Source organism: Ornithodoros turicata, chromosome 2, assembly GCF_037126465.1.
Source record: "Ornithodoros turicata isolate Travis chromosome 2, ASM3712646v1, whole genome shotgun sequence".
Lineage (NCBI taxonomy): Eukaryota > Metazoa > Arthropoda > Arachnida > Ixodida > Argasidae > Ornithodoros > Ornithodoros turicata.
The window spans coordinates 49,332,319-49,344,661 of NC_088202.1; positions in this window are offsets into that span (position 1 = coordinate 49,332,319).

Genomic DNA, 12,343 nt, shown 5'->3' on the forward strand with positions numbered 1-12,343 from the left:
TCTTTGGGAGGTTGCAAGAACATAACAATATACAAATACTTTATATCATGGCATTTCTGTAACTGTTGTTCGTGCCACAGCGTTGGTGTTTATCAGTCAGAACTGGAAATTTTGAACTTTGTATTGTGTTATAACTCATTGTACTACCAGAATTATGATCGTGCTCAATTCCATTTTTAGGTGGACATTGGAGGAGGGGTTCTAGTGGAACAGACCACTTTAGACGGGCTGGCAAAGATGTGCAATGATTCAGCCACTAAATATGCACGAGCGTTGCTTCGTGCTGTCTTCCCACAAGAAGAATTGAAAGGGAAGTCCCTTTATGGGCAGGCAAGCAATGCCCATCGTGATGTGCCAGTAAAGGAGGGTCTGGACCCCGTGCGTCTGGAGGCAGTGCTAGGTATTCATTTTTCTTTGAGGTTGAGGTCATATATATGATTCCGAGAGTGATATTATTGTACCGGGTGGTCAGTGAAAGTGGCCATCACTGAGGGTTGGGGTGAGGCACTGGCATGACATGATCTGGAGTACATGGACTTCAAATGTGACATTCTTGGCTTTACGGATGTCTGGACTTGTCTTAACAGAGCGCAAAATGGCCACTTGAACCATAAGGAGTATACAACAATCTATGCGATACAGAGTCAAAACGCAGGCTAACTGGTGATCCATGGTGCAAATTATTAAGCCCCGTAGATAATTAAAGAACATAGGTACGATCACAGTGGTCGTCGCAGGGGTTTAATCATTTTCATTATATGACAGAACGTGTCAAACTATTCATAACTACGCAACTTGTCCAATTCATAACTATTTGCAAAGCAGGGTTATTCTGAACAGAGTGTTTTCATACCATATTACCCCCAGAGTGTTGTATACTCTCTGTGCTGTGAGTTTGTCGACCGGGCTGCTGCTGCTGCAGTTTCAAAAGTCGTCAGTCTTTTCGAAATACCTATGTAAGGTATTAGGTCAGCACTTAGCAAATCACTGTACACAAAATGGCAGAGCTTCTGGAACACTCAGACACACAACAAGCCACACTTGATTAAACAACATATGCGAAGTTAGAGACCGGCAGGAAAATAGTCTCGTGTGTTCTGTGAACGAGGTTGCGGATAGGCCACATCTTCCTCACGCACAAATTTTTACTCTGTGGATTAGAGACACCACAGTGTGTGCACTGTGGTGAACTCCTCTCTGTCATGCACATTCTTATCACCTGCCCACACCACGAAACTCATCGTCAGTATCACTTGGGCTGAGTTTTATCAGTGAGTCTTATACATATTTTTTTGCCTCTTCACCCAGCGCTATTGCTCGGTGATGAGGCTATCATCCCTTTTAGTAGAGTTTTCAATTTTTTTAAAGGACATTGGAATTTTAAATCTTTTGTAGCTTTAGGCTTGCTTTTTCTCTTTTTAAACATCGTACCTATTTTTAACTAATCACATTTTAATCAGTGTTGGCGCACTATGACCTGTGTTGTCGATGCGCCATTAAAACACCAACCATCATCATCATCATCACTCTCTGTGCTCGTTCTCTACTATTTCACAAACGTTTCAATAACTGCAATGGCAGTGTGGTGATGCGTAATTCAAAGCCTCTGCTCCTCAAGCAGAAGTCAACCAGTATTTATGAACACAGGTTTTTACGTGCATGTTCTTAATCTTTGCAGGGTACACACATGGAAAGTTCCCCAACATATCTAATAGTCAACTGAAGAGCAGCTTGTCGTCTCTATTATCAAGAGGCCTCAAGTAGTATTAATAAATTTTATTTGTAATAAATGTTATTGTAAATATATATCTGTTTTATGTGTCACTCTCGCACACAATACATTCCCGGGGCTGTGAAGGGGCACTGCACGACTTAAAAGAGCTTCTAAAGGATGTCGATAGGAACTCGTTCACTTAAAACTCTATGGAGGATCAATAGAATTCCGGTGGCCAATATTCCGTAAGAATTCTATAGGGCCTCATTAGAATGTAGTACAGAATTCTATTGACTCTCTACGGAGAGTGTATTGTGTCTATCGTGTCGCCACTATAGAGATTCTTTAGAAAAACGTTTGAGATTTTTGTAAGGGTTATCACCAAAGGAGTCCTCTTCCTACAGGACAATACACGCCCGCATACAGCGCATCTCACGACACGCACCTTACAGGAACTTGGCTGGGAGTTGCTGCCACATCCTCCTCACAGTCCAGACCTCGCCCCCAGCGATTTCCATCTCTTCGGACTACTGAAGGCGTTCCTTGGGGGACACCACTTCAGCTGCGACGACGAGGTCAAGAATGAGGTCCGATCATGGCTGCTACGCGCCGGTAAGGATTTCTACGCTGCTGGCATCCAAGCCCTCGTGAACAGCTGGGACAAGTGCATTAGTGCAGCTGGAGACTACGTTGAAAAATAAAACTAATTTCTCGCCTGTAAGTTCATCTTACTTTTGCGAAAAATGAAAGTCCCGGTTTGACTTGAACACCTCTCGTATATCGATATATCATCTTCTAATCCATCTGCATATACGCTAAATGCAAACAGTAAACGTAAAACTGGCTGGTATGTCATATAATAACAAACGTAAACGCAACAAATTACCTACGCACGAAGAAAGAAAGTACAGACGATAAGACTGCGTTCGCTTGTCTTTCGCAAGGCGCAATTTTGCTGTCTGTTCCTTGGTGCGTATGAGTCACTTGCTGCGTTTACGTTTGAAATTAGTCTAACACACTCTAAAACACCCTTACATGCGGGTCGATTGAACGATAATTGAGGCGAAAGAAATAGAAGGTCGACGAGACAGGCAAACGAATTTATGTTAGGTCCGTGTAGTACTGCACGAATACGTGAGCACATCGTGCCTTCGTGTGCACGGACTCGGGCCTCTACATTATGAAGTTTATCCACCAGCAAGCCTGCACCTACGCCACTTTGTCAGATCACAACTGTTACACAAACTATCAATACTATTAACCTAGAGGCGTTCAGCTCTCCTTAACCAAAAACATAAGGCAAGTTTTCTTACCAAGATGTTGCAAGCATTGCAGTCTAAAAAAGTCAACAAACTTTCGATTAGGTTTCCATGCGTTGGCGCTTGGAGGGGAAGAATCACCATGCAAATACCCACGAATGCATGCACGAATGCCCCATTGATAACAAGAAGTCCCCTGAGAAGCGAGGACCATTCTCCTCTCTTACCTTTCTCGGTCGGTATTCAAAAAGATCTCATATCCGACTTCGGGTCGTGTTTGTGACATTGTGTGCCGTGTGTGTGTCCTTCGTCGCCCCTTGTCTCAGGGTTTTGCCATTATGATCCTCCCAGAAAATGTTTCAATGTTGCAAGGTTGACGTTAAGAGAAGCCATCACGTACGTCGTTCACTTTCAAAACGCGACGCTTGTTTGCCCTTGTGACATTTATCTAAACTAAATAATACCCCTGTCAGACGTACTAATTTAGTGTCACTTTCAGCGAGTACACTTGGAGTAAGTGTCATTCTTTCGGAGTCACACGGCATCTTTTAGTGACACTAAATGCAAAGTACACTTACGATGAAGTGAGCTCGCCAAACTCACTTCACTTTGCCTGCGACAATCAAGTACGTAGCCTCCACTGCAGGTATTGCGTAACAAAAAGCTTATTTTTGGAAAAGGAAAGAAACAACCCAATCGGAATTTATTGTTGGACAAATTTGTTAAGACAGCGCTGATTTGTATAAGAAAGACGTAAGGATTTTTGGCGTGATTTACCGGTACTCTCGTTCACAGACTGCCCAGTAGCGTTCGTAATCCACTTCGCGGTAGCCATATTTGTTGACATTGCACGGTGGTTAAGTGTTACCGGCGAAATCGCGAAATACTCGCAGTGAAGCACTGAATAATGGAAGACAAAAAAGACAGGGCAGGGCGAGATAGAAACCTATGCTATCAGAACATGGGAAGACCAAGCGAAACGCGAAAGTGTATGCTGACATCGCGGGCCAGTTGCACGCGCAAGACATAGTAAACACCACCAAAGAGGTGAAGTAGAAGATTGAAAATTTGTCAAATAAATATACTTGTGTTGGTTCGCAACAATTATATTTATGACGTTGGGTGTAGTTCCGTAGACGGGCTTATGGCTTTTTCTAATTAGCCGGAGTGTTCAGAAGAGAAATAATGCACTGAAGTGAGAGAAGACCATATAGCGAATATAAAAAACAAGAATTAGGGGGGGAGGTCGAGACTGTGCCTCGGGTTAGGTCAGAAAGTCCTCATCCAAGATCCCTCAGCCTCGAAGAAACGAGCGATAAAATTTAATTTTTGTATGTTTGGTACGTTATACGACGTTGCTTTTTGTTTCATTTCATCCGTAATTTTCTCATCTTTCTAGTAAAATCATCCGTTATTTGATGTCTACTTCCGTTTGTTTAAAAAATCCATAAGCCCGGCTACGGAACTCCATCCATGACGTTCAATCGACTTCAACTGCGAAGAAAATCTTTATGAAATGTTTCTGGACGTAAGAAAAATGATTTTACCAAGAAAGCATGGCGCACTCCCCGATGTTAGGTGGGAGATCAAGCTCGCCCATCGTCATCACCATGACTGCTTAGTGACACTTACTTATGCCGTGTAGCAGGAGCCTAGTGAAAGTGACATTACAGGACGGAGTGCACTTCAAATAAGTGACACTAAATTAGTACGTCTGACACGGATATAATACGCCAATATTCAAAACCCCGTGTACATGCTTTTCATACGTCCGCCCTTCTTTCTCCAACATGCACAGAACACAGAGGGAAGGGTAATAAAACTACATGTCCACAGCAGTAACAATACCCCGAATATATTTCGATACGATTGATACCAACACGCGTATGGCTCTGAAGCAGGGTGTATAATGTCGAAGACAGCAAAAAAGAAAAAAAAAAGAATACGAATTGAGTGCTGTTGGGAATTCAAAATGAGAGCCACTAAAGTTCATTTTTAAATTACTTTTATTTATTTCATTTGTTACCATTATCCCCATAACTGACGACAACTACAACCACATGAATGTCGATGGGATGAGGTGATTCACGACAACAATTGCGGTAATTAAAGAAATACTGTCCATTATTTATTTTTTGTATTATTCCATAGACACCTCTGGGGTTGCTGTCATTTCGGCTATCCAATGACGAAAAAAAAAGTCATAGATAGGCCACTATTTCCCTCAGTCCATAACAACAAATACCACATGGTAACGAGTACGGACATTGCCCATAAGAGAAATGTGTCAAAGCCGAGGATAATTCAGGTTGATTCCAGTTTTATAAGCTTGATTTCAGATTAAGATGATGTGTACAAGTACATAGAAGGCTGTGCTAGTGCAAAAATAATGTTTTACGTTAGCGTAAAGGTGATATGGATAGTAAGAAACGACAGCAGTATCATATGAATTAGTGTTACACATAAAAGCGAAAGGAGAAATGTAACATGACATTCACGAGTGCTTTCCTACACGCGAACTGCAAGTTCCTCGGTAAGTAAATGCGCTGTTTTTCTCCTTCTTACTTTTCCCTTATGTTTCCGGCAATCATAATTTTACATGCCATAAAGTTTGTCACAGACGCTGTTTATCCTTCAGATGGACAAACGCGTTTAACGATATGTTTGTAAGGTTAACGTACTCGTGACCAGTGACCTTGCTCAGAGGCGTACGCCCATTGTTATCTCAACGGCAAGTTAAGTTAAGGCCAGGTAAGTTTTTGCAAGGTTACGTTACGGTAGGCCAGTGCAAGTTGCGAGTAATTATCTGCCTTTGGCGTTTCTATGGTGAACAATTGTACGAGTGGCCGGACGGACAGCGCCACAACAAGTATGGTGCGAAAATAAACTACTGTAAATAAATGTTATCTGACTATAAAATGCACAGTTGCGCGCTTGAAACTAATACCCCTGTCACACGACAAACCTAATGACATTCCCATCGAGTGAAAGTCGCACCGAATGTCATTCGTTTGTGTTACATCGAGCTACACGAAGAAACAGAATGTCATTCGCAAATGATGTCAGTGTCGAAGACACCAGGGCCGAACATCTGAAGCGTTATACAGGTAGGTACATTACTTATATTTTTGTTTCTATTGCTCGAAATTAGCGAAACATTCGATTATTGCACAGAATCGTTGTCTTTTTAAAGACACCTATTTGGTTAAGTACCACAAGCAAAGACAACTAAGGGGAATATCTGCACCGCACTTGGCAATGTGGCAACTGGGGGGCGCGGACAATTGCTCACTGGACAATTGCTCATCGGATAGCTGCTCACCGGACAATTGCTCACCAAAAAACTGCTGAGGCCGGACAATTGCTCACCACAGAACAGTTGAAGCCGGACAATTAATTACTCACCGCCTCTTTCACCACACTTATATTGTGATTTTATTTCGCGTTTATGGCGCTTGACTTTTTTTATGTTAGCTGAACTTCTTTTTTAGCTGTCTAAGTTGCTTCAAATATATCTAGGAAATCCACCAGTGAAGAGGCTCAGGCGAGAGGTCGTCCACTTGCAGGCACGCCTGAAGCGTCTTTGTCAGGACATGCGTCCCTGGGGCGTTCCTATAGGATTTTTTTCCAACGGGTGGACAGCAAAGTGCTTCCAGGGGGCAAAGCGTGCATCCACCTCACCTCCTTCCCTGGGGCGGACGCTGCGGACTGTGCGGGTGTTCACAGGTTCATATTATTAGAAAAAGATTCATGACCTATGAATAAAGGGTGCAAAATTTTCACAAGTGACCTTGCTCCCCTCTCGGTACGCCCATCACTAGGATCTTCCTGCATCACCAAGATCTTCCAAGACACAAGCCGGGGGAGATTAAAGAACACATTTTTATTTAACCACTCAAATTCACGAATTTTCTCTGTCTGTCCAAGTCGGATTAGCGAACGCAAGCCACATTTTAGCGCCCGATTGGCTTAGCAGGGCGGAGACGACTGAACAGCACGTATTAGTTTAGTCCAAGTTCAGTGTTTGCATTGCTATGTCCAGGTTAGTCTAAGTTCGCTGTTGACAGTTTCCCGCGCGCGACTTTAGTCAGATAAGTCAGATAACATTTTTTCAGATAATTCAGATTTTTTCAGATAACATTTAGTCAGATAACATTTATTTACAGTAGTTTATTTTGCAATGGGGATTTCGATCACTTTATTTCGAGGTAACCCAAGTTCAGCTAACATAAAAAAAGTCAAGTATATGAGCGCCATAAACAAGAAATAAAATCACTCACCTAAAAACGAGAAATAAAAATTGCATATAAGTCCGGTGAAAGAGGCGGTGAGCAATTATCCGGCTTCAGCGGTTCTGTGGTGAGCAATTGTCCGGCCTCAGCCGTTTTTTGGTGAGCAATTGTCCGGTGAGCAACTGTCCGGTGAGCAACTGTCCGGTGAGCAATTATCCGGTGAGCAATTATCCGGTGAGCAATTGTCCTGGATCCGGCAACTGGGAACCAGGGCAGTTTCCCGAAAAGCAGTGTTTAGCCTTCCTTCCTTTTTTATGTTTGTTTCTACCTGCCCTAAATTTACAAATTTTAATACATCTGAAGGTTTTCACGATAAAGGTTCCGAAGGCGCCTGCCAATAATGATAAGCCAATTGGCCAGTTTCTTCGAAGCGAAGGGGAATCACATTGCTAAGCTTGAATTTGATAACTTCCTTTGTCGTTTCATATTCGTAGAGTTAATCCAATGTACTTGAACTCGCTGTATCAGGTTCCGTGTATTGTACCGTGCAGCATATCGCATATGACTCACACACGAATGGGAACAGAGTATAGCTTCGAAATGCTAAAACAGGAAGAGATGAAACATCTATTTATTATTTCCTATGCTAGAAGCCTTCCCCCAGAGCTCTTCTTGAGAATAAAAACTGCCAGGACTAGTGGGACGGGGAAAAGCGGGAACAAAAAGGTAAATGGTCGAAGAATGTTCCAAGGGCTCAGCGTATTTGGGTCAGGCAGCTATGGAGGTTGTGTTCGAAAACCGGTTAAGTGGATGTGCCTGTCTGTCTTGCATGGGAAGACCTTGAGTTTCGGGAAACCATGCTGACCAGTGGTTGTTAGTGGAATTATGCGATTCGGAATGACTCCTGATTTTCTTCTTTTGCTGCTATCCGTAAAGTTTGACTCTATGATGACAATTTTATGTGTGTCGTACAATCATGTTCCAGCAGTAGAAATTTGTAGTACGAACATGTGTGGAAGCCTGAAGTTTTTTTTGAAGACTGTAAATGACGTACAGTATTATTTTCTCTATCATTCTACACATCCCATGCATACTGTGCAAAATCAACAAATGCACTTAGAACATTTATTCTATGTCTGTGACACTGCGAAGGGGTTTACGCCGAAACATTCAAAAATCCACTCTGAAAAATACACCCGTGAAAAACCCGCGCCGCAAATAAACACTGCCAAAATAAATTGCAGTTAGGCTTAAATAGCGAATCTCCCGAATGCTAATTTCAAGCGATACATATGTTGTTTGCAATGCAACGCATAATTCGAACGTTTTTTTAATGAATATTTTTACAATACAATACATACAATATATTTTTATTAGTAATCTCTATTAGAAAATACATATATATTTACATACAGGTGGAGAACCCAGTAGGAAACAAAATCCCTGTTAAAGGGTTCTCCATAGTGATAAACAAATACATTAGGGACAGTTCACCAAGTATAACATACATTAATTCGGCATCACACCTCTAGAAGGCTTCTGAAAACTAGTTAGAAGACACAAACAGTAGCAGTAAGACAGCTAAATGTACACAAAAAGAGATCCGTATAACAACTGATTACATAGGTAAAGAAGATAGCAAGAAGTTTTTAGTTTGGAGTTTAAACGCTCTGGGGCTAGCAATCCTCCTTATTTCAGGTGGTAAATGATTCCACTCGCATACACTGTGGAAAAGAAATGAGTGCTTACCGTAATTAGTTTTTGTTAGAGGTAGATTGAGCAGACCCTCCGCACCAGCCCTGCTTTCACGTTTTGCCTTCAAATGGTTATAACTAAAGATTTCTGATTCTGAACAGCCGGTAATATACAACCGCGCGATGAGTAAGACGTTATGAGAAATAACTTGTTGAACACTTAATATTCTGTAATTAGTCATCACAGGAGAAACAGGGAACTGATAAGGTAAGCTAAATATAATTTTTATAGCACGATTCTGCAACACCTGCAGTGCCCGTAAGTGAGAATTATAAGTAAGGCTCCAGACTGGGGCACAGTAGGCGATATGGGAATATGGGGGCGATATGGGGGGATATGGGGGAGTAGGCGATATGGGAATGGACAAAAGAAAAATATAAACTTAGGAGCACAGAACGAGGAAAGCATTGTCGTGTCCTGACAAGTGCACTAATACCATAAGAAATTTTGTTAGAGATATGTCTAATGTGTGACTGAAAGCGGAGGTGCTTATCTACCACAACACCAAGAAATTTTGCTTCATTACTAAAACTAAGTAGCGTACTGGTGATAGATAGTTGGGACCGGAGAGTTACGCGACGCTGCGGGGAATGAAATACAAACAGTTTTATCAGAGTTTAACTTCAAATGATTGGTGCCACACCATTGTTCCAAACTATCTAAATCAACTTGTAGTCTATTCATTAGTTCTTCTGTATTCTGGCCTGTGATAAGTAAGGTAGTATCATCAGCGTACAAGAACACATCGGAATGTACGATATAATTAGGAAGGCCATTTATGTATGTTAAGAAAAGGAGAGGCCCTAAAATAGATCCCTGAGGAACACCGACGTTGAGTGTCGTAGCAGGCGATAGTGCGCCATCATATCTGACAACTTGTGTGCGGTCAGCAAGACAACTACGCAGAAGGTCGTGGGCGGGTCCACATATTCCATATCTGGTAAGTTTCGACAAAAGAGTTCTGTGATTCACGCAATCGAAAGTTTTGGAAAAGTCAACAAATACAGATAAAGCAACACCGCCAGAGTCAATTGATTGCTTGACACGTTCGACGAAATTTATGAGAGCGGTCACAGTCGACAAACCACTGCGGAACCCGAATTGTTTAGCGTATAGAATGTCGAAAGATTGAAGATAACTCATTAAGCGGTCATGAATTAGCCTTTCAAGGTCTTTACTAACAGCAGGTAGGATAGATATTGGCCTGTAGTTTTTAATATCAGAGACATTCCCCTTTTTATAGATAGGCACAACAATTGCCCTTTTCAGTGCCGCGGGAAATCTGCCCTGTTGAAAAGCTAGATTAACAATGTGTGCCAGAACAGGGGAGATTAAAGTTTGGACGAGTTTAAGGTTTAACACAGATATGTTATCATAGCCAGCAGATGTATTGCGCAGCGAAGATATGGTACGCAAAACTTCAGAGCAACAAGTAGGACGCAAATAAAAAGATTGAGATGAACGCTGCAAGACTGAAGCGGACGGCGCACTCTGTGTACTGCAAGCAACTGTCGAAAAATAATTGTTAAAAGCAGTTGCGATATTATCTGAGTCGCAATATGTTATGCCATCATGAGTAATCGTGTTGGAAACTACATGACGACCAGATCTATTAAGAAACCTATTAATGATCTTCCATTTATCATTAGTGTTGGAACATTTCACAATCATGGAGCAATAGTACCTTCTTTTTGTATAGCTGATGATCCTAGACAAGCACTTTGAGTACATCAGGTATCTGTTTTAGAGTTATTAATGCTGTGTCTTCTAATAAGAGCTGGAACAATTGAACCATCCAGTTTAATATTGCAGAAGACGACGCCCGTATGAATAGAGGAATAACAAAGAATTAGAACACCAACATGCTGTTCCGACACGTCAATGCGCCATTAAACTACCAACTGTTCCGACACGTCCACCCTGCTAAGCCTAACGGCCGCGATACTTTGACTTTTATGCGCTAAAAGGACATACATTTTATAGAGCACTCGAAATAAATATCTCTTTTTATGTAAGAAAATTCCAACAACAACACATAGTGCGTGGACATCGTAGTTCACACAACACTTCTACGAGAACACTGCCGCATTTCATATTAAAACGGCGCAGATGGCAAACCAACACAAATTTGCGAATATAGCCGTTAATGCACGAAGACGCATGATATATTCCATTTATAACTTGCATCAGCCACATGGCGTCACTGAAGCACATCACTAAACCACAGTATTCTTGTGTTTTATCGACGCAAAACTATACAGCAAAAGAGCGCAAGCAGCCATCTTAGGCAACCACAAACAAGTTATACCATTATAATGCATTATACCTCCCCGGCGGAGCAGGATGCCAACGAGGTCTCGCGAAATGCATGGGTATAAAAAAATAACCCTGAAGGTATATAAACGTGGAACATAATACTGCTTTTATGCCTACTGACAGCGCGCAAGGAATATTGTTGCAACATGACCCTTATTTATACGATTTGAAAGGTGTACATATGGCCCTGATGGTCTAAACGACGTCACAAGACCCGCCTTTGCACCCCGTTTATCCGTTTTTTGCACCAGTTTGGCTGACAGTGTGCATTCTCTGTGCAACCACGTGGCAGGTTGGTCCTTTATTGTTCTTACACCGCTACAAGTGTCTTCCGGTTAGCTTATTCCAGTGTAGCGAAACATTTGTAGCTATTTGTGTCATTCTATTGGCACATTCCCTTCCCTCTGCAGCGCGTATTTCAGCCAATAATATGGGGGTAACGGCACGTTATTTGTTCACACTGTGCAATTCCTTGTGCTCCAGCGTGTGCTCATTACAGATACGTCTACGGTACATCAATTACAGCTCCCTCTAAGTCGTGCGTTCCACATAGGCACCATTCAAGCAAAGATACCATTCGGTCGTGCTATCCCTCGGTCGATGTTAAATTCCCTTCAAATTTCCTACCTATAAAGAAGATGAAGGAAAATCTAGTTCGCCAACAGATTTGTGGGGACGAAATCCTAAAAAAATCATATTCGAAAGTTTCGAAGTGCCAGGACATGCGGTGATATATGGAAAAGGACATCATGCACGAAATGTGCTTCCGTTTGGCCACTCTAAAAGGCAATATGAAGATCGCTGAAACGCCAAAGCAATGCGTGCAGGTTCTCTGAGCCCATGTTACCCATTAATATAGGCTTCCTAAAGCTGAGTGAACTTACCCGTTCGAGGATCTACCTTGCATAGGTCTTTAGATGCTGTCACTGTCATTATGACAATCATTATGAATGCATAACCAGCAATCTTCATGTTTCTTGCCCAAAGCTTGCCACGATGCATCACGTGTCTTATACACGAAAACATAGAGGACCGACCCTTCCAGAGGACGAGTTTGGAGGACGGGC